Genomic DNA, 22,284 nt, shown 5'->3' with positions numbered 1-22,284 from the left:
AATAGCTCAGCCATTTTGGGATAATGCAGTTCTTTAGTTGCACCCACCATTACCACCCCCCTCCTCAATTAAATATTTGAAACACTATATAGCCTATATTTTAAGCTGAAACAAAGAGCAACCTACATGCAAAATTTCATGAAAATCAGTTCATGCAAATAAATAGACAAGATGTAATATGAGTTTTGAAATGAGGTCCTTAGTGTTCAAAATGGACACCTAACATTAAACAGAGCAAAAAAATTCAAACAACAAACAGAGCGTGTTACAATTATGTTTATATATAACAGTAATAACATTATTGCTATGAAAATTGACATAGAAAATAAAGGACTGGTTAGAGATTACTGTATTCTATTTATGACGTGCAAATGGACTCAGGAAGATGTTGTTTGTGAGACCAACAAAGTCCACAGAACATAATTTTGAGTTAGGACTGAACTGTTTGCTAGTGAGGAGACCTGGGCTAAAAAGAGATAAAGAGTGCCTCCTTGTGGCCAAGAAGAAGAATGCAAGGACAGTGTTTCAAGATGAGGAATCTGGGTGGGAAAAAACATTAGACACAACTTTATTAGCATTGTGAATAGTCCTGAAGGTGCTTTTGTAAAGAGCTACAGTAAAAAATAAAGGCTGCTGAGTGATTTGCTCCAAAGGCAATAAATACATTCTGTTAAAATATAATATTATTAAGTAACCATAACAGATGCATTCAAGATGTATTTTAGTACCCTATACAGAGTGCACAATTAAAAGGTATTTACTCCTATTTTATATAGATACAGATTGAGTGTTAGAATAGGGAAACACTACAGTATAGTAGATACCTGCTGTAAATGTCAGAAACAGAATGAAATACTGTAAATGCAAGCATGGCCAATCTAAAATGAATGAGAGAAAAATGTGTTTCATTTGATAAGGCATTAGTCTGGACAAAACTTCCACTTTGGCTTCAGTGTGTGATGTGCCTGGGCTTACAATATAGAAATAAGTTTAAAAAGACTAAATAGATCAATGTAAATTCAATATATTTATTGCCAACATGTACTACTTTTAGATTATAAAAAAGAGGTAGCTAACTAGATTTACTAATTGAAAAATGTTCCATCTTAAAAACTCCATCTCCTTCTTTTCCATTATGTGGAATTTAGAAATTAAATAAAAATGTTAAATGTATTGTCGAGGGGTGCCTGACGGGCAACAGGCCAGTAGAGCAGATGCTTCAACAGAGCACCTAAAGTTATTGCAGAGAGCAAGACATGCCGACAGCAGAGAGCTCCTGTTTCTGGCATGTGTGCTGCACAGAAGGGCAAAAAGCAGAGTAAGACTCGCAGTTGCGGGAGTCCTGCAGTCTGGGCAAAAGAGTGACGGAGCCTCTCCTTAGAGAAAGAGATTGAGAAAGTAAACCTGCGACAAATAGAGAGAGAGAAGGGTCAGTAAATGAAGGCAAGAGAATACAAGAATCTCATGGCTGCTAGTGGACATACAGTCCTCGGCAGAAATTTATGTAATCATGTGGTCCCTTAATAGAGCATGCAGTGTGGAACCTGTTTGGTAGACTTGGCCATTTAATAGCAAAGTAGAGCTTCAAGGTGCAGGGACACCAGGAGCTGGTGGAGCAAGGGCCAGCCAGTTCCATCTGGCATTATTTTGACACAAACTGGACTTCTTCCATACCAAAAAATCCAATAAAAAATTCCAACTGTAAGCAGGTATCAGTTGTGGTACAATTTGGATGGGCAAAATACAATCAGTAGAAAAACCAGTGTGATTTTTAAAACTGAAATACTGTATTCAGTATCTTCCACTACACTTTCTTATTAGCATTTGTGGCCTCTGGGGAGGCGTCACTGTGCCCCAATCCCCAGATACAATTACACCACAGCAGTTCCAGGTTCAAATGAACTTATCTTTTATTCAACAAAGTACCTTTCAACAGGTCTCTTCTTCTAAATACAGCACACTACAATGTGTAATTCCTCTGTCAGTTTTTTTTTTAATTCTCCGCACCTCCAAGCAAGTGTTGTCCGACTCCCTGCTTGAGGTGAGGCAATTCCTTGTAAAGCTGGACAAAGGGGTACTTCAAGAGCTACAGCATCACATGGTGAAAGCACTTCCAGGTCAGGTGAGAAACACCTCAAAGTATGGACACCTACTTTTAGCAGCTCCCTCTGGCAGCACCCACGGCACCCAGCAGGGCTGTCCAACAGGGCTACAATTCCCAGGTTGCCCCACAAGTGTGCGCATAAAAACTACTCTTGTAAAAGGATGCAACCCTTTAATTCCTTATAGGAAATTTTCTCCTGTATTTCCACGTCTCTTCACACCAAGTAAAATAGCACCAACCATCACAGTTGAGATGTTCGTCCATTTAGAACCACCATCCACTATCCGGGTGTTCCAGCCTGACAAGGGTCCCTTCCATCCCATTTAGGAAACCTGTTCATCCTTGCCATCCATTACACGTTGTTAAATTGTGTTTATACCAATCAGTGTGGAGCTAAAGTAAGATTGTGAGGTTAATTTCAGTTTGGGTGGGCATGTAGTACCTAAATTCTAAAACTAGATGAAAGTTACAGAAAGCAACAAGCAATCATTTGCACTGCCAAATTAAAAATGAGGAAAGAAAAGGCTCACGTGCATTCAAGTTATCAGTTTTGTTTATACAGATTGTAATATTACTTGTTGTAAACATCATCTCATTTCTAGGCTAACATTCAGATGTAAATGCTGCTGCCTCATTAGTGATGAGTGAACCTTGCAAAGTTTGCTTTGCCATGAGTTTTACAAAATCATGGAAATATTTGTGGACTTTGCTAAACTCTGCAAAATGAATTGAAGTCAATAGGGAAGGAGGAACTGAACTAGTTCTGAGTGGATTATAATGGTGCAATGGTCTTTTAAGTGACCCTGAGGATGAGGGAAAAGTCTGGCAGCTATACTGGACCCATTATGGTGGCCAAATATGTGATCTGAACTGTGAGGCAACACTGCTAGCCACTATGCCACCATGCCTTATCAACAAAAGACGCAAACAAAACGAATACCACTAACAAACTTAAACAAATGGCCACTAACTATCAATAAGTAAATAAATTACAGATCATTGCACTCACAGAGTTCCCATCTTGGGGTACACACTAGCTGTGCCATTAAGTGAATGTGGGGCTGGCTCATTCTAATATTTGATGTAGCTCTGGGTGCAGCTAGAACATTTTTTTTATCTGTTGTTCATCTGTAAATAGTAATAAATGTTTTGTGTTTATTATTTCATAGCGTGTCCTGTGTTTTCTGATGAGGGGAGGGAGAGGGTGAGGGTTTAATTTAAGGTTTGTTTGGGATCATAGCTGGGCACATGGCTAATTTGCATGTATAATTAGCTAAGCTCTTTAAGAAGGGAGACCAGAGGGTGTGTTCCAACTACAGAGGGATCACACTCCTCAGCCTCCCTGGAAAAGTCTTTTCGAGGGTCCTGAAGAGGAGGGTCCATCGGATAGTCGAACCTTGGATTCAGGAGGAACAGTGTGGTTTTCATTCTGGTCGCGAAACAGTGGACCAGCTCTACACCCTGGAGGGTCCTAGAGGGTGCATGGGAGTTTGCCCAACCAGTCTACATGTGTTTTGTGGACTTGGAAAAGGCGTTCGACCATGTCCCTCTGAGAATCCTGTGGGGGGTGCTCCAGGAGTATGGAGTACCGGACCCCCTGATAAGGGCTGTTCGGTCCCTGTACAACCGGTGTCTGAGTTTGGTCCGCATTGCCGGCAGTAAGTTGAACCCGTTTCCAGTGAGAGTTGGACTCTGCCAGAGCTGCCCTTTGTCACTGATTCTGTTCATAACTTTTATGGACAGAATTTCTAGGCGCAGCCAGGGCATTGAGGGGGTCTGGTTTGGTGAACTCAGGATTGGGTCACTGCTTTTTGCAGATGATGTTGTCCTGTTTGCTTCATCAGGCTGTGATCTTCATCTATCTCTGAATCGGTTCACAGCTGAGTGTGAAGTGGCTGAGATGGGAATCAGCACCTCCAAATCCGAGACCATGGTCCTCAGCCGGAAAAGGGTGGAGTGCCCTCTCAGGTGTTAGGAGAGAGATCCTGCCCCAAGTGGAGGAGTTCAAGTATCTTAGGGTCTTGTTCACGAATGAGGGAAGAATGAAACGTGAGATCGACAGGCGGATCGGTGTGGCATCCGCAGTAATGCGGGCTCTGCATCGCTCTGTCGTGGTGGAAAAAGAGCTGAGCCGTAAGGCAAGGCTCTCAATTTACCAGTCGATCTATGTTCCTACCCTCACCTATGGTCATGAGCTGTGGGTAGTGAATGAAAGAACAAGATCACGAATACAAGCGGCTGAAATGAGTTTCCTCCGAAGGGTGTCTGGGCTTTCCCTTAAAGACAGGGTGGAAAGCTTAGTTATCCAGGAGAGGCTCAGAGTAGAGCCACTGCTCCTCCGCATCGAGAGGAGTCAGATGAGGTGCCTCGGGCATCTGATCAGGATGCCTCCCTGGTGAGGTGTTCTGGGCATGTCCAACTCGGAGGAGGCCCCGGGGAAGACCCAGGACACGCTGGATGAACTATGTCTCCCGGCTGGTCTGGAAATGCTTTGGGATTCCACTGGAAGAGCTAGTAGAAGTGGCCGGGGAGAGGGAAGTCTGGGCATCTCTGCTCAAGCTGCTGCTCCCGTGACCCGATGTCGGATAAGCGGAAGAGGATGGATGGATGAATTAGCTAAGTAGTGCTGCATATATCCAATGGCAGTATTCCTATTATTCTCATTATGATCAGCTAATGTACCCCTCAAATGAAAACAGTGCAAATTTGTTTATTTATTTTTTAAACATACTGTATGTGGGATGGAAACAACAGCAACTGGAAGAGTTTGAGTTTCCCCTTGGTGAAATACAGTAAGTGCAGTTATAGATGAGGGAAATATCACACAGCACTGTTGTGACGATAGGGCTTTTTTTTCCTCTTATGCTTACAACACAGCAACAACTATGTTGGCAACAGCCTTACAGTGAGCATGCATGAAATTTCTGTGGATTGCTGCTACAGCTCTGTAATGTCATGCTGGTTTTGCAGAGAATTATGATGTGCCTGGTGTGGCACATGGCTGGGGCCCTTGCCCGGCTGGGACACCTCCATGCTTGAAGGACTGGGGAAGGGAGCCTTTCCAGAGCATTACCTCCCCTGGAACTCTAGGTGGCAATCCCCCTGGGTTGCAGTTGTGCCTTGTGCAGTTGGTTCCATGGGAGATGGAATTTGATGCAGCCCTGTTGGGTTCCTTGGGCGCCACCAGGGGATACTGCATCTGCTGCTGAAACCATGGATTCAGCCCTTCCGTCACACCCGGAAGTGCTGCTGGAAGTAAGTCAACCTGGAGCACTTCCAGGTGCCTTTATAAAAGAAGCCAGCAGCCACTACTCAGGATGCCATAGTCAGGAGGTGGAAGACAAAGACGGCCAGGAGGAGTAGAGGCAGACAGGAAGAGAAGAGAAGAGAGGAAAGAAAGAAGGGACTGAGCATTGTGTGCAATTTGGTGCTGTGGGGAGCAAAGGAAGCGCCTCTATGTGCAAATAAACTGTGTGCTGTATGACAAACTTGTGTCCAGCTTGTCTGTGTCAGGGTTAAGGGGGCTGTATGTGCCCTGGCTTCACACTGGAAAAAAAAGGTCCACCTATTCCGGCTGTATGGTGAATTTGCAGGAAAATATCTGGTGAAGAAGGTCACCAACAAACACAACATATTCACTGCAAAAAACATTTGGCCATTACTAGTAAGCGTGGATTCTGGCTTTAGACTGAACAGAAAATGTGAATATAAACAGAGAGATCAGATGTAATACATACATCTGAATTTTGTTTTCATAGATGCAAGTACATCTAGCAATCATGGGGAAAGGGCCTATCTGTGGGGCATCAAGCATATGACACTACTCGATTGCAAGGTGCAGACATAGACACAGCCATACTCATTCACTTCAAAAGAGTTTTAATGTCCAATTAACCCAACATGTACACATTTGGGATATTTGAAGAAAACCAGTGAAAATGTATAAATGTGTGTAGTAATGCTCAACCCACTTATCCAAGTACTTGGTTAATATAACTTTGTTGTTGTAGTGTCAGTGTCAGCACAGTGTAACTCGTAATGGTATTGGAAAATGGAAAGGTAACTTTGGCAAAATATTTTGTCCACAAAAATGCTTTTACTTGTAAACCCCACAAGGCATATACGATTCAAACAACAATGTTGATTCTGAATGTGAGTCATACTTTATGATTTCCAAACAATTTGTCTGTTGCCATTACTGACACTGTAACTGTTGAACATGGAAAAAAAAATATATCTGAGTGCCCACACTAATCGACCCACATATAGGGACCAAATTTTCCAGCACAGGAGTTTTTAGTTTGTCTCTTTATTTGAACATTAGAGGGAAAATTACTGTCATATTAGCTGGTTGTTATACATACAACTGTATATATTTTATGGTGGTTTCACATAAGGACTGCATTCCTGTGATTTATTTTTTATTTTGATAAATTTTGATAAAGTTTAATTTGGGTCATGTCAAATTTTCATTGATTATGCCAGGCCATTTGGAGATGTCATGTTACTGTATCGTGTCATGGTTGACATTACAGAAGTGACAACATTTCAATGTGACGTTTACAGGCTACAGCATCCCTCAGATTATATACAACAAACATCAGTCTGTAGCATAGTTAGCTTCTAATACTGTCATGTCCATAAGTATTAGGACAGTGATACAAGTTTCATAATTCTGGCTCTGTACACCACCACAATGGATTTGAAACAAAGCAATAAAGATGTGACTGAAGTATAGACTTTCAGCTTTAATTTAAGGGGTTTAAAAAACTATCATATGAGCTGTTTAGAAAAAAAAGACATTTTTATACATGGTCCACCTATTTTCAGGGGTTCAAAAATAATTTGGACAAAGTAACAATCATAAATATAATGATCATTTTCAATATTTGGTTGAAAATCCTTTACAGTCAATGACTGCCTGAAGTCTGGAACCCATGGCCATCTCCACCCTAGTGATGCTTGGCCAGACTTTTACTGCAGCTGTCTTCAGTTGCTGCTTGTTCACTGGACTTTCTGCCATCAGGTTTGTTTTCAGCAAGTGAAAAGCAAGGCCAATTGAGTTGAGGTCAGTTGATTGACTGGGCCATTGAAAAATATTCCACGTCTTTTCCTTGAAAAGCACTTGGGCTGCTTTTGCAGTATGTTTTGGCTCATTGTCCATGTCAAATGTGAAGCACCATCCTATCAGTCTAGAAGGATTTAGCTGAATCTGAGCAGATAGTACCGCCATATACACTTCAGAATTCATCCTGCTTCTGCCAGCAATCATATATTATACATAAACATCTACATGTACAAGTGTGTGTGTCTGTCTGTCCTCCACAATGTTTCACAGATGATGTGGAATGCATTGGATCATGAGCCGTTTCTTCTCTTCTCTGTATTCTTCTCTTTATAACATTCTGGTATACAGTATATTGATCATAGTTGTCCAAAGAAAATTGTTCCAGAACTGGACTGGCTTTTAAAAAATGTTTTCTGGCAAAGTCTAATCTGTCCTTCCTATGCTTGATGTTTCCCAGCAGTTTGCACCTTGTTGTAAGCCCTCTGTCTTTACTTGCATGAAGTCTTCTCTTGACTTTAGACATTGGCAATATTAGGTCTACCACCTTGAAAGTATTCTTGGTTTGGCTAAATATTGTAAAGTGATTCTTCTTCACCAAAGACAAAATTCTGCAATCATCCATCTTCTGTTGTTTTCTAGACATTCACCAGTGTGTTCCTTCTTTTTAAGAATGTTCCAAATGGTTGATTTGGCCAATCCTCTTGCTTCTGCTATCTCCCTGAGGGGTTTGTTTTGTTTTCTCAGCCTAACGATGGCCTGTTTTTACTTGGACATGGACAGCTCTTTGGACCTCATATTGAATGTTTACAGCTGTAGCTTCCAAGTACACTTGGAATTAATTCCAGACCTCTAACCTGCTTAATAGTTAATGAAATAATGAGAGAACTGCTCCCTTTGGGTTATAGAAGATGTTGTCAGTCAAATGTCCAAATACTTTTAAGCCCCTGGAAATGTCGGTGCTATGCAGAAAAATGGCTGTCATTCCTAAATGGCTCATATGATATTTTTGGTAAGCCTGTTAAGTTGAAAGTCAACACTTCAATCACGTAATGATTCATTTATTTCAAATCAATTGAGGTGGTGTACAGAGCCAAAATTATGAAAATTGTGTCACTGTTGGGCGGCATGGTGGTGCAGTGGGTAGCGCTGCTGCCTCGCAGTTAGGAGACCTGGGTTCGCTTCCTGGGTCCTCCCTGGATGGATTTTGCATGTTCTCCCCGTGTCTGTATGGGTTTCCTCCGGGTGCTCCAGTTTCCTCCCACAGTCCAAATAGTGCTTGGTGTGTATGTGCGGGCCCTGCCTGGGGTTTGTTTCCTGCCATGCGCCCTGTGTTGGCTGGGATTGGTTCCAGCAGACCCCCATGACCCTGTAGTTGGGATATAGCGGGTTGGATAATGGTTGGTTGGTTGTGTCTCTCTCCAAATATTTATAGTCCTGACTGTATAAGCAGGTGCTAGTGCTAGGTTTGTGTTCCTAGTTTCACTTTTACTTTGTTCCTGACTTACTATTAATGCCTTTACACCTTTTTTGATTTTGATTGCCGATTTCAAGCTCTGACTCCTAGCTTTGACCCTTACTTGTTTGGTCATGTCTCTGTTTCATGTTAACCACCTGGTTTATTATTCTCACAATAATCCTTGGAGACATTCTGTGTTCCAACAACTTAGAACGATATAACTTAAGACTGGAGCTAAAAGAATATTTGATATGGAGAGAAGCTTGATATTATGTAGCAGCATGATTAATCAAGTTTAAAATGGACCTTCACTGTGCTTTAAATATAAATGGTTAATGTCCCAATGGAAGCTTTTTGTAGGCGTGGAGACCTTGACCTTTGAGATGAAGCAATACTTTATAATATTCAGCTATACCCACAGCCATGAGATGATTAAAACAAAAAGGCTAACAGGCTGACTTGCTTATATAAAAGAATGTTTAACACCATTTCTACTTTAAAAATAAAATGTGAAGAGATAGTGACGCGTGAATCGATGTCTTGCACCCCGAAGACAAGACTGAGTCTCAGTACTTTAGCAAAAGCAGCTTTATTCAACTCGAAACAGGAACAGCAGGGTTAGTTATTGTTGCAGGATCTACCATTTTACTAAATACAGACCGAGCAAACAGGCAGGGTCGGTGCCATGTCAGTGGCCAAGTTAAAATGTTCCCTGCATTACCCATTGGGTGACCGGCACTTTGCGCTTAGCAGCGGTCAGCATGTAGTTGTCTCTGTGGCGCTGTAACAGACAAGCAACCCTCAACAGACACGACAGTCACGCTTCAGCATGTTGTCCCGTTGGGGAGGGAAAGGGTCACTGAGGGTGTCAAAGAGTTCAGAAGTCTCACAAGATGAGTCTGACTTTGTCATTTTTTAATAAAGTACTGTTTTCAATTCCACTCCTCACTAATTGCCTGACTCCAATATTTATCCTATTATTTCTTGGAAATATGTGAATTGTGGCAGTCATGTGATTGGAGAAGTGGGAAAATAAAGGAAGAGAACACCCTTCAGTGTAAGCTCTAGAAATCTGATTTCTGTTCATATGGTCACCTTTAATGTCTACTGTTTTTGATGTGGGCTCATACACACCATAAGTCATCCCAGTTTTCCAATTTGCACTGGTGGCCAGCTGCAAACCTACAATGTCTGGATTACAAAGGCTCTCAGAAGCAATTTCATATCAGCCTGAACCAAAGGAGACTTATCAACCCTGGGCCAAGCAGATAGTGTTTCTGAGCACTGCGAGCGGAGCACTTCCTGGTGATGTCAGCTAAACTCTCTCTCTCTCTCTTTGAGACCCCACCTTACTTCACAGTAGTTCTACCACCACACTCCACCCCTCTGCAGTGCGTTCGCTGCTGATTATGCCAATCGTTTTGTTGTGGACCCACATACACACACACCACAAGCCTTCTCATTTCACAGATTTGCACTGCAGTAACAGCTGTGGGCTGCCATGAACTCGTAAATTTTGGATTACAATGGCTTCCAGAAGCATTTTTTTACTGGCCTGAGCTAATGGAGACTTCTTAACCTTGGGCTGAGCAGACAGTGAATGAGTGGAGTGAGTGGAGCGCTGGAGTGATGTTAACTGAGTTCTCTCTTTCACTTAGCCCTCACCTTACTGCATAGCTCCTCGGCCTCCACAGTCCACACTCCGTCATTCTGCTTAGTTTTGATTTTTAGTTCTAAGCTTGATATTTCTACACTTTTTTCAGTATTTGTGCATTTTTCCGGTGATTAGTGTTCTTGCACATACTCCTGCATGTCTTTAGTTTCCCCCCCTGTATATCTGTGATAAATCTTTTGTCTTCATGAAAATACAAGATATTTTTCTGTATTTTTATGACTTCAGATCTATTCATTCTCTTATGTCTTCTTTCTCTCCTGTTGCTCATGTAGTGACACAAGATGTATCTGAGGATTACTGTGAGAGAGCAATAGACCAAGAGATGGCTAACCATAAACGAGACATTGTCAGGCAAAGCCAAGGGTCAAAATCATGAGATCAGAAATAATTTAAAAAGGAAAATAAAAGAGGTAAGAAATTGATAAGAAGTCGTGAGCAAAAAGAAGTCATAACCAGAAACAGGACTAGGACCTATTTAAATTCATACTCTTACTAGTCTAATGAAAACTTTATTAATGAATGCATTCACAGAGGGATAGTACATGAAGTGACCATTGCACTTATATTTAATCACGTCTAACATCATTAGAGCAATAACCAGAGTCATGTGATGCCCCATATGGCTGTCCCATAAACAAAGAAAGCAAAAAGCAAGCAAGGAATAAACTTTGTCAAATTAATTTATAATAAAACATAACCAATAGAAACAGAATCATCATTCTCAGAATCCTCAAAAATCTTCATTAATAAAATGGTAAGTGTGTGTGTGTGTCTGTCTGGTTATTATGTCTCTGCCATTCCAAGAGATGGAGCATCACAAACATTTTTAGTAATAAAATGCATTGCATTTTTTATTCCAACAGATGGGGCATCACAAATTACAAATTCTATACTAAATGGCATATCAGAGACATATGCATTAAATTGAGCACTACAAATCTTAATGCTGAAGTCAACATTGATGACTTAGAATTTCAAACTGTTTTAGACAGGTAGCACAGCTTGTACACATATAACAACGTGTTAATATAATAGTACAAATAACCCTCTTGAATCTGTCTATAATACTTTTCCAGAACAGCCATTACTGTTTTCAACACAATCACTCCCTTGCACCTGATTGGAAAGTTAAGCCTGCTGGGCCTGAACACCTCCCTCTGCAATTAGATCCCAGAATTTTTGACTGACTTTAGTCAGTCTGGTTTAGAAGCAGAATCTCCAGGACCACCACAAAGAGCACTAGTGCTCCACAGGGCTGTATGCTTAGTCTATTGCTGTTCAATTTACTGATTCATAACTGTGCAGCAATGCACAACTTAAACCACATCATCAAGTTCGCTGACAACATGACTGTGGCGAGCCTCATCGGCAAGAACGACAAATCAACATACCGAGAGGAGGTGCAGCAGTTAACAGACTGGTGCAAAGCCAATAACCTGTCTATGAACATAGAAAAAACAAAGGATATAGTTTAGATGCAACTATTCTCCACTGTACAACAAGAGCATCAAATCCCTGGTCCCTCAGCACCAGCTCAATAGCCAGGAAAGCCAGCAGTGTCTTTACTTCTTGCAAAGCCTGTGAAAAGCCCATCTCCCAACACTCATTCTCACCACCTCCTACTGAGGGACTATTCAGAACATCCTGTGAAGCTGCATCATTCTCTGGTTTGGGAATTGCACAGTCATGGATTGCAAGACCCTGTAGCGGATAGTCATGACAGCTGAGAAGATCATTGGAATCTCTCTTCCCTCCATCATGGGCATGTACACCACTTCCAGTGTCATGTTTACATCTGTTCCTTTCATTAAGATATTGTCACATTTTGGCACAACCTTCTACTTTTTTTGTATCTTTAGATATCATAAATGTGTACTGGTCATCACTGCACTGTCTTCATTTGTACAATTGTCTTTGCACTATCCTGCAATATTTGCACATGTTTGCATACATGCACTTTACATCATAACATGTACCATTTTCTGCAGTCCTGTGTTCTATGTAGCTCCGTGGTCCTGGTGGAACATTGTTTCATTTCACTATGTACTATGCTAACTTTATTTGGTTGAAATAACTATAAAAGCTACTTGACTTGACTTGACCACTGTCATTGCACTGTGAGCTTTGAGACAACTTTTCCTCTCCCCCAGAACCAGTTCTGGAGTAACACAAAGGCCAGTTGGGGTGCTTTAGTGGCAGTATATGCTCAGTAGTTTCTTGCCTGGCACACTCTTAGTGATTGTGTGGCTGTAGGCAGAACTACTGTTATGTAAGTAAGTCATGTTGACATGTTAACTTCAGTAGCTATAACACACTGAACATAAGAGGCAAGTAGCTAGCAGCACTTCTATATGAGGATTTTAGTTCAGATAGTAGTGATTAAGCCTGAAGTTGAAAGAACTCAGTTATGTTTTGTGCTTGGCAGAAGATAGCATATGAAGTTTCAAGACTTGAAGAGGAAGGACATTTACAAAAAAAGACAAAACCAGTGCTGATTTTTTAATATTAGAAATATGCATTTATATCAATGTGATTTATTTTAAGAATACTGATCCCCTGTATCAAAATCTGTTTTTCTATCTAGTCATGTGACCTTCCATAGTCACTAACAGTTCAAATAAGTTACATCTTGACTTAAACTAAGGTGACAAAGAAAAAATACATAATAACAGAATTAATTTAAAACATATTATCAGTGCCCACAGCAATCAAACAAAAAACCTCATGACATATATAGTCAGACTAGAGCTGTAGCCTCTACCTTTACTACTATTTTGTTTTGTATATAATTCCTTATTTGCGAAATGATGGCATATTAGTTAGCAGTGCTGCTTCACAGCTCAATGCATCTGGAGTCAGTTCCCGACCCAGTCACAGCTTGTGCCGCATGCGCATGTTCTCTCTGTGTCATTGTGAGTTGTCTGAGGACAAATAGGCATTTTTGAGCGTGCCAGTTTTTTGTAACTCCAAGAAGTGTGCAGGTTAGGTTGATTGGTAACTCTAAACGGGCCCAGTGTGAGTGAGAGAGTGGCTGTGCCTATGCAGGCATGGTTGCTGCCAGGCCTCTGTTCATGTGGGAGTTGGCAGCTGTTGCCTGCTTACTCTGTAATGGAAAAAAGTGGAGTGGATGAATAGATACTTTATCTTTCAATGCATGCAACTATTTTATATAAATGACTAAGACCAAATACCATGCAACATGTTGAGTTTTAGTTTTTAAGCACTAACAGTGTTATCTGAGGAAACATAGCGATTTACCGTGCATATTTTGATGCAAAGATTATAAATGAAAGCTTTAGCCACAATAATTATTGATAGGAAATAACAAAAAATGTTTGTGTTTTTGTTGTCATTTATGTTCCACAGGAAAACAAACCAGAGGAAATATCAGAGTGATTTTGCTTAAACATGTGTCTTTTCTTAATGTAGAGTAAATAACTTGATGTACATGTTATTAAATTACCAAATGGTAGCAATTAAAATATTTAGTTAGGAAATTATGTATTGGAGAGAAGCTTCTTTGCTGACAGCCCAGTTAATTAAAGCAAATGCAAAATCATCATGTGAATGCCAAAGACATAAGTCACACTGCATTGATTTAGGAGTAAACAGTTAAGGAAATGTTAGTTTTTATGCGTCTAAACATAGTGCCATAAATAGAACAACACTATAAACAGGATAACCTTATTAGCAGCATGGCTTTGAGCAAGAAAACTGGATTGCTGTTGTTGCTCTTGAAAATATTTTTTTCATGATATGCATATAATTCATTAAAGTTTACCAGTACAAAAAATGACCACTGCATTTGTTTTTTCAATGCACTTCAAAGTTGAGTCATGGATCTCAGTCCGCTCAATTCTTTTGTCCTACTTAGTGAGCTCATTTGTCTCATTTAGACTAGTTATCCAGTTCTAGTCTACATGGAGCGGAGGATTTTCACACTTGCTTCAATTCAATTCAGTTCAAGATGCAAAGACCTAAAAATACACACATGACTTTCACAAAAGCAATACATTTTAGAGATTAAAGAGCAGTGTTATGGTGCACTGTACATACACAATGTAAGTACTGCATTTTTTATCAGTTTCCCAAACCTTCTTAATCAGCCATCTTATGAATGATTATAACATGAGTATAAAGCATGGTTGGTTAGGAGCATATAAAGTATACTGTAAAAAAATCAACTGTAAATTTATAGTAAATTATTGGCTATTAAATGCATTACTTGTACAGTATTTTACTGTATCATATTGCTGGATATTACAAAAAAGATATCATGCTAAACAGTTGCCTTAACATTAATTGTGTTGCCAATTTGACTGTGATGTAGCCCTATGCTACTGTTAAATTACAGTAATTCCCTTAATTTTTGCATGTTATCTGTAATAGTACTACAATTTATTAGCCAGCAATTTTCTGTAAATCTACTAAAACAATTTTAGTTAAGAAAAAATTGTGATAAAAAACTTGTCTGTAACAAAATAATTAACTGACTAGCAATTCAGCAACCAATCATTTTGCCATCTGACAGACCATCACTAAAACATTGACAGAAATTCGGTACTAAATAGAATCATTTCATTTTGTCTGGTGGAGAAGGAGAGGTTCCTTTTGTGATGTAGAGTGTTCATCGCTTTATTAAAAAAAAACATATACAGTAAATCATCTTCCAGATAAACCTTCAGTACACACAGAAAAATGAGATTGTTGGACATTAAGATTTTGTTTCTCACACTGCAAAGATGTTGGGAGTCATCAGGAAATGTTTATAGTGTTGCTGCAAAGGGGGTGTTCCTTATGCAAATACAGTATACTAATGTTATGCAAATTGAGTTTGCTGTGCCATTGTGACTTTACAGCAATACAAAAATTATTTCTACCAATAGTCTTTCACAATGAAACAATCGATTGATATTGACAGGTAAAACACTGTTTAAACTTATGTTTACATGCATTTATGTATTTAAAATCATTGTTTTAGCCATTTGTTATACAGTAATCCCTCCTTGATCGCGGGGTTGCGTTCCAGAACCCCCCGCGATAGGTGAAAATCCGCAAAGTAGAAACCATATGTTTGTATGGTTATTTTTATTTATTTTAAGCCCTTAGAAACTCACCCACATTGTTTATAAATATTCTCCGCACAGTTATACAGTAAACCCTTGTTTATCATGGTTAATCCGCTCCAGACAGATAAATGAATTTCCACGAAGTAGGATTCTTTATTTATAAATATTTTCACAGTTAGAGCATAGAAAACCTATTTACGACCTTCTAAATACGTTTTTTTAACATTATTAGAGCCCTCTAGACATGAAATAACACCCTTTAGTCAAAAGTTTAAACTGTGCTCCATGACAAGACAGAGATGACAGTTCTTTCTCACAATTAAAAGAATGCAAATATATCTTCTCTTTAAAGATGCGTGTCAGGAGCGGAGAATGTCAGAGAGAGAGAGTAAAGTAACCAATCAAAAATCAATAGGGCTGTTGGGCTTTTAAGTAAACGAAGCACCGCGATAAAGCGGCTGCAATGAAGGGATCAATGTGAAGGTAGTGTTTCAGCATTTTTTACAGGAGCGTCCGTATCTTCTAAGCAAACAGCCTCTGTGCAAACAGCCCCTCTGTTCACAGCCCCTCCGTCAGGAGCAGAGAACGTCAGAGAGAGAGAAAGAGAGAGAGAGAGAGAAAAGCAAACAATCAAAAATCAATACAGGCTGTTAGAGCTTTGAAGTGTGAAAAGCACTGCGCAGGAAGCATATCGTATATCATTGAGGAGTTTTATTTAATATGTAATACGTGCTCTGATTGGGTAGCTTCTCAGCCATCCATCAATAGTGTCCCTTGTATGAAATCAACTGGGCAAACAAACTGAAGAAGCATGTACCATAAATTAAAAGACCCATTGTCCGCAGAAATCCACGAACCAGTGAAAAATCTGTTATATATATATTTAGATATACTTACATTTAAAATCCGCGATGGAGTGAAGCCGCGAAAGTCAAAGCGCGATATAGCGAGGGATCACTGTATTACAGTTTTTTTTTCATGTGAAAATACACAATTAATGCAATGTATTTTTACAGGACTTTTTTTAAACTGTATTCACCTCTTTTTCTCCAGCATTTATATCAAGCTGAGTTTTGATGGTCCTTAAAGTCCTTCTCCTGTCTACCTCACTATTTGGTCTCTTACTCTTGTTTTTCTGGTTCTCTATATGAAGAAAAAGGTTATGTGTCTGTGATAACAAACAAGTTTCTATTATTGTCCCTGTAGTCAGGATTTCACTTTTAATTATCTTACCACACATAGAAGTGAAATGGTATGAAACGGTGCAAGCTGAAAATGTCCCACAATTCAACATGGACCAGTCCAAACACAATTTTACAGTAATTTGCTGCCTTATTACATTAGATGGTGTAGCCTGCTGTCGTCCAACAATCCATTTTTTAAAACAGTATTTTATTGTGAAAAACTACAGGTAATTCCCGTGAAATTCCAGTGTAATACAAAAAAACATCATAAGTCAATAGAAAAAATAATCTATTTGCAAACCTTTTATTCTGTGGTGATGTTGTTGACCCTCCAATTGGATGAAATAAATTTGTGTAAAGTAATATGAAATAAACATGAGATCATTATTCAATAACCAATTCGGCCAATTCATATAAATAACCACAAAACTGGACAGGTGCAAAAACTATTATGGACACATTCTATAAAAAACATGCTTTTCTAACGCTCTTCCTAATGACCTGCCATGTGGAAGAAACAAAAGTGGAATGAGGTAGTGATGTGAATAAGTGCCCACACATCACAACCGTTATTTACTTGCATTTCGGACATACAGACACCACCTGAACAGCCTGGAGACAATCTGTGAATTGTTGTGTAGAGATATTTGAAGTATATAATCTTCTTTCAAATGGTCATGTGCCAATTCAATAAACCTAAAGTACAGATCTATTGAGCAGTGAGTATTACTATGGTGTGTATCGTTCATTCAATAAATACCATTTCTCTTTTTCCTCTATTCAAAGACAAGCAGTTACCATCCGCCAACTGTTACAGTTCAGTGGTGCGATTAACTAAAGGACATATTTGGTACTTTTCATGTTGAAGTTATTTCTTCATAATCACAGTATATATTAAACTGACTTCTAAAGTGAAGAATATTGTGTAAATTTAAGAAAATACCTAGGCATGAGTACAAACGTGAAAAGCCTTTAAACATACGTACACTTTGAAGTGAAAAAAGTTTTATTTTAAGTAAACGTGACTTTTGCATTACTTTTTTATTTTTATTTTTATTAATTTTATTACAATCCATACAAAGCAATCGAGTTTTTACAAAAAGAAAAATTGAGTTAAGAACAGACTTTTGCATTACTGAGGTATGCTTGTGAAAATACAAGCAATACATTTTATCACATATTCTTGGTGCAAATTTTTCTTGAGGTAAGAATCCATTTCATGTTAGCTTGTCTGCTCAAAGTAGGCGTCATGGGTGGAGCTTTGACATTATTACTGGCAAATCCTGCAACTGCCAATTGTCCGCTGTCTCACAGTAACTTATGGAATTGCATATTTTTCTTCTTTTGTCTCTCTAATTATGTTTGCCCAAGCATGTAAATGAGAGTTCCATTGTACTTTGTACACATGACAACTGGAGTTTTTTTGTTTTTTCTGTCCTCCCTGGCCATTGGACGTTACTTTTATTCTATGTTAATTAGTGTTCCTTTGTTTTAATTCTCATTTATTTTGTCTTTTTTCTTTTTCTTCATCATGTAAAGCACTTTGAGCTACATTATTTGTATGAAAATGTGCTATATAAATAAATGTTGTTATTGAAATGATTACACTCAGTTGCATTTTTTCATCAAATCCTAACATTTTTGAAAAAGCCGAAGCCATCAGCATGTTGATAAAAAATTCACAATGCCAATGAACTCTAAACATTACAAACTTTCTGTGGGGTGCTGTCAAAGTCTTTTAATTAAAAACTGGAAAAAGTAATAATAAAAAGTGTAATAAATGGTAGTGATGATGGTCCGCCTAACTTCCACACCAACCTGATTTACACCCTTAGGAATTTTGACATTGACAGCTTCTGTCCCATGCCAAGAGTGGACAGGATCGCACACACAACTACAGTGCACCATGGCTGAGGTGGAAATCTGATTCTGAAACATATTTTACATCCACTGCCAAACTTGCCATATTTTTCTTCTGAAGTGACTCAGACAAAGGAATTACTGTATAGGTATTCCTAGGTCACTTTGCCATAATATTCTTAAAATATATTTGGCAACTGCAAATCACCTTTACTTCCAATGCAGAGAACCTTTACAGAAGGTGTGACTAGGCTCTCCTGTTTGGATTTATACCCCTTGAAACCCATTCTAAATCCGCAAGAACGAGCATAACACTTTTAAATAAAAAAATTATTAAAATAGAAAAAATTTAAAAGCTTCATCTTAGAAAACAATTTAATGAGGCAAATGAATATACAGTAATCCCTCCTCAATCGCGGGGTTGCGTTCCAGAACAACCCCGCGATAGGTGAAAATCCGCGAAGTAGAAACCATATGTTTGTATGGTTATTTTTTATATATTTTAAGCCCTTATAAACTCTCCCACACAGTTAACATTATTAGAGCCCTTTAGACATGAAATAACACCCTTTAGTCAAAAGTTTAAACTGTGCTCCATGACAAGACACAATTAAAAGAATGCAAATATATCTTCTCGTCAAAGGAGTGTCTGCATCAGGAGCAGAGAATTTCAGAGAGAGAGAGCTCGCGCTCGCAAAGAAAAGCAAACAATCAAAAAATCAATACGTGTGCTTTTAAGTTTGCCGAAGCACCGCAATAAAGTGGCATTTTTTAGAGGAGCGTCAGTATCTTCTAAGCAAACAGCCTCTGTGCAAACAGCCCCTCTGCTCACATCTCCTCCGTCAGGCGCAGAGAACGTCAGAGAGAGAGAGAGAGAGCGCGAGATTAAAGCAAACAATCAAAAAATCAATAAGTGTGCTTTTAAGTATGCGGAAGCACCTCGATAAAGCGGCATTTCTTAGAGGAGCGTCCGTCAGTATCCACTAGGCAAACAGCACAGCACCTCTGCTCACACCCCCTCCGTCAGGCGCAGAGAATGTCAGAGAGGGTGAGATAGAGGCAGAGACAAGCAAACAATCAAGCACCGTGCGGGAAGCATATCTTATAGCATTGAGGAGTTTTAGTTAATATGTAATACATGCTCTGATTGGGTAGCTTCTAAGCCATCCGCCAATAGCGTCCCTTGTATGAAATCAACTGGGCAAACAAACTGAGGAAGCATGTACCATAAATTAAAAGACCCATTGTCCACAGAAATCCGCGAAACAGCGAAAAATCCGTGATATATATTTAGATATGCTTACATTTAAAATCCACGATAGAGTGAAGCCGCGAAAGTCGAAGCGCGATATAGCGAGGAATTACTGTATACTGTATAGTATGTACTATGATTGTAAATAAATAAATTTGACTTGTAAAATTTTAAAGTTTTCCATTAAGGAAACTTTAGGAGAAATTCTGTTTAGACTTAAAAAAATTTATAGTGGAGAATCATTTGCTTTTAGGTGAAGCTGCTCAAACTCATCTCCTGTGTCTGGTATAGTGTTTAGGAGGATGAGGTCATTAAGAGGTGATATCTGTCACATGATACTGTATTTAATACTCATCTAAAAATTCCACTGCAAATCGGACTAAATTAGTGAATAGATTAACAGTTTTTTCAATTAAAATTGTTCACAGAAAACAACTTAGCACTTCACGAGATCAACTCATTGCAGGGTGCACAAGTTCTGCATTTTTATGAACCTTTAAAATTCGTGGCAATCAGTGTCTGACTGTAGAGTTTACATTTAAATGCATCTCTTCTTAACTGATCTCATTTTGAAACACTACCCATCCAATCAATCAATCAATCAATCAATTAATCATTTTCTAACCTGCTTGGTTCTGAACAGGGTCACGAGAGTCTGCTAGAGCCTATCCCAGCTAGCATAGGACACTAGACAGGAACAAACCATGGACAGTCCATCGCAGGGCAAACACACACATCCACATACATACCACAAGCCCACACTAGGGCCAATTTAGTAAACGCCAATCCACCTAACCTGCATGGTTTTGGACTGTGGAAGGCAACTGGAGCACACGAACGAAACCCATGTTAGCATGGGGGTACATGAAAACTCCACACAGGGAGTACCCAAGACACAAACCCTGGTCTCCTCACATTCATTATCAAACCTGCTTATTCAGCTCAGTGTTGCAGGAAGCTGGGGTATAGTTTGGCAACATTTTACATAATCTTGGACTTGTTCCCTGTCGTTTGTAGTATCCACTCAGGACATGGACAGCATACAGGCTTGGGCAGATTTGTGGCAGAAGAAATTTAATGCCAGTTAATGGAAAGTATTACGTATAGGAAGTAAAAATGTTATGTTTGAAAACACAATGGGAGGCATGAAAATCGAGAGTACACCTTATGAGAAGGATTTAGGAGTCATATTGGACTCTAAGCTATCAACTTCTAGACAATGTTCAGAAGCCATTAAGAAGGCTAACAGAATGTTAGGTTATACATCACGATGTGTGGAGTACAAGTCCAAGTAGGTTCTGCTCAACCGTTATAATGCACTGGTGTGGCCTCATCTGGAGTACTGTGTGTAGTTTTGACCTCCAGGCTACAAAAAGGACATAACAGTGCTAGAAAAGGTCCAGAGAAGAGCAATTAGGCTCATTCCAGGGCTACAGGGAATCAATTATGAGGAAAGATTAAAAGAGCTGAACCTATACAGTTTAAACAAAAGAAGATTAAGAGGTGACATGATTGAAGTGTTTAAAATGATGAAGGGAATTAGTATAGTGGATCGAGACTGTTATTTTAAAATGAGTTCATAAGAACACAGGGACACAGTTGGAAACTTAATGGTAAATTTCGCACAAACATTACAAAGTTTTTCTTTACACAAAGAACCACAGACACTAGGAATAAGCCACCAAACAGTGTGGTAGACCATAAGAATTTAGGAACTTTCAAAGCTAGACTTGATATTTTTTCAGAAGAATTAAGTGGATACGACTGGCGAGCTTTGTTGGGCTGAATGGCCTGTTCTCATCTAGATTGTTCTAATGTTTTAATGTCTTTGGAATGTCAGAGAAAAAACAGCCATTTATTGGACAAAACCCATGGGTGTTGGAATAGTGAGTAGAGATATTCTGAAATTTCTAAGTTAAGGTATGTATTTCATATTTTTTATACAAATAATCTTTTTAAGTTTAATTTCTTTCCTGCACCAGCTTTTATTCATAAAGATTTGTATGATTACTGTTGTATTTCAATGATATTGATTTATTTGTAAGGTGCTTTACATTGCTCAGTATTTATAAACATTATCAGTGCTGCCTGGATATAATTCACTCGTTACTTACTTTCTGTGTACAAAATACCAGTGTTTCACTTTTTGTTGGGGGATTTCACTGGATGCTCTGGTGTTCTTGGCATGCCTTCAACATGTGCATATTAGATTAAAGGGATCTTTAAACTGGCCTAGGGTGGGATTGTGTGTGTTAGTGTGCCCTGCACCGTAATCGCACCTGGTTCTTTTACAGGATTCTTTCATGACTATGCAAGTTGAAAAATGGATTAGAGTGTTCACAACGAATAAGGAATTGGCCAACCAACCACATGCAATCCAAGTTTGAAATTTGAAAGTTATGAAGTAGTTACAGTAAATAATAATGTGAATAATATAAACTTTCATTCAAACTGCAGAGTTTTTCCATTGAGAGAGGTTATCCTCCACATACTGTTGACACAGTCCTTGGTCAAGTCAGGACCAGATACTACGAATGATCTATGTTTTATCTCTATTTATACATTAAAAATTCTTTTCTAAATATAGATATTGTGACAGATTGAGGGCGCTGTTGC

This window comes from Polypterus senegalus, chromosome 3 (assembly GCF_016835505.1).
Source record: "Polypterus senegalus isolate Bchr_013 chromosome 3, ASM1683550v1, whole genome shotgun sequence".
In the NCBI taxonomy this organism is placed as follows: domain Eukaryota; kingdom Metazoa; phylum Chordata; class Cladistia; order Polypteriformes; family Polypteridae; genus Polypterus; species Polypterus senegalus.
This window is presented reverse-complemented; position numbering follows the sequence as displayed.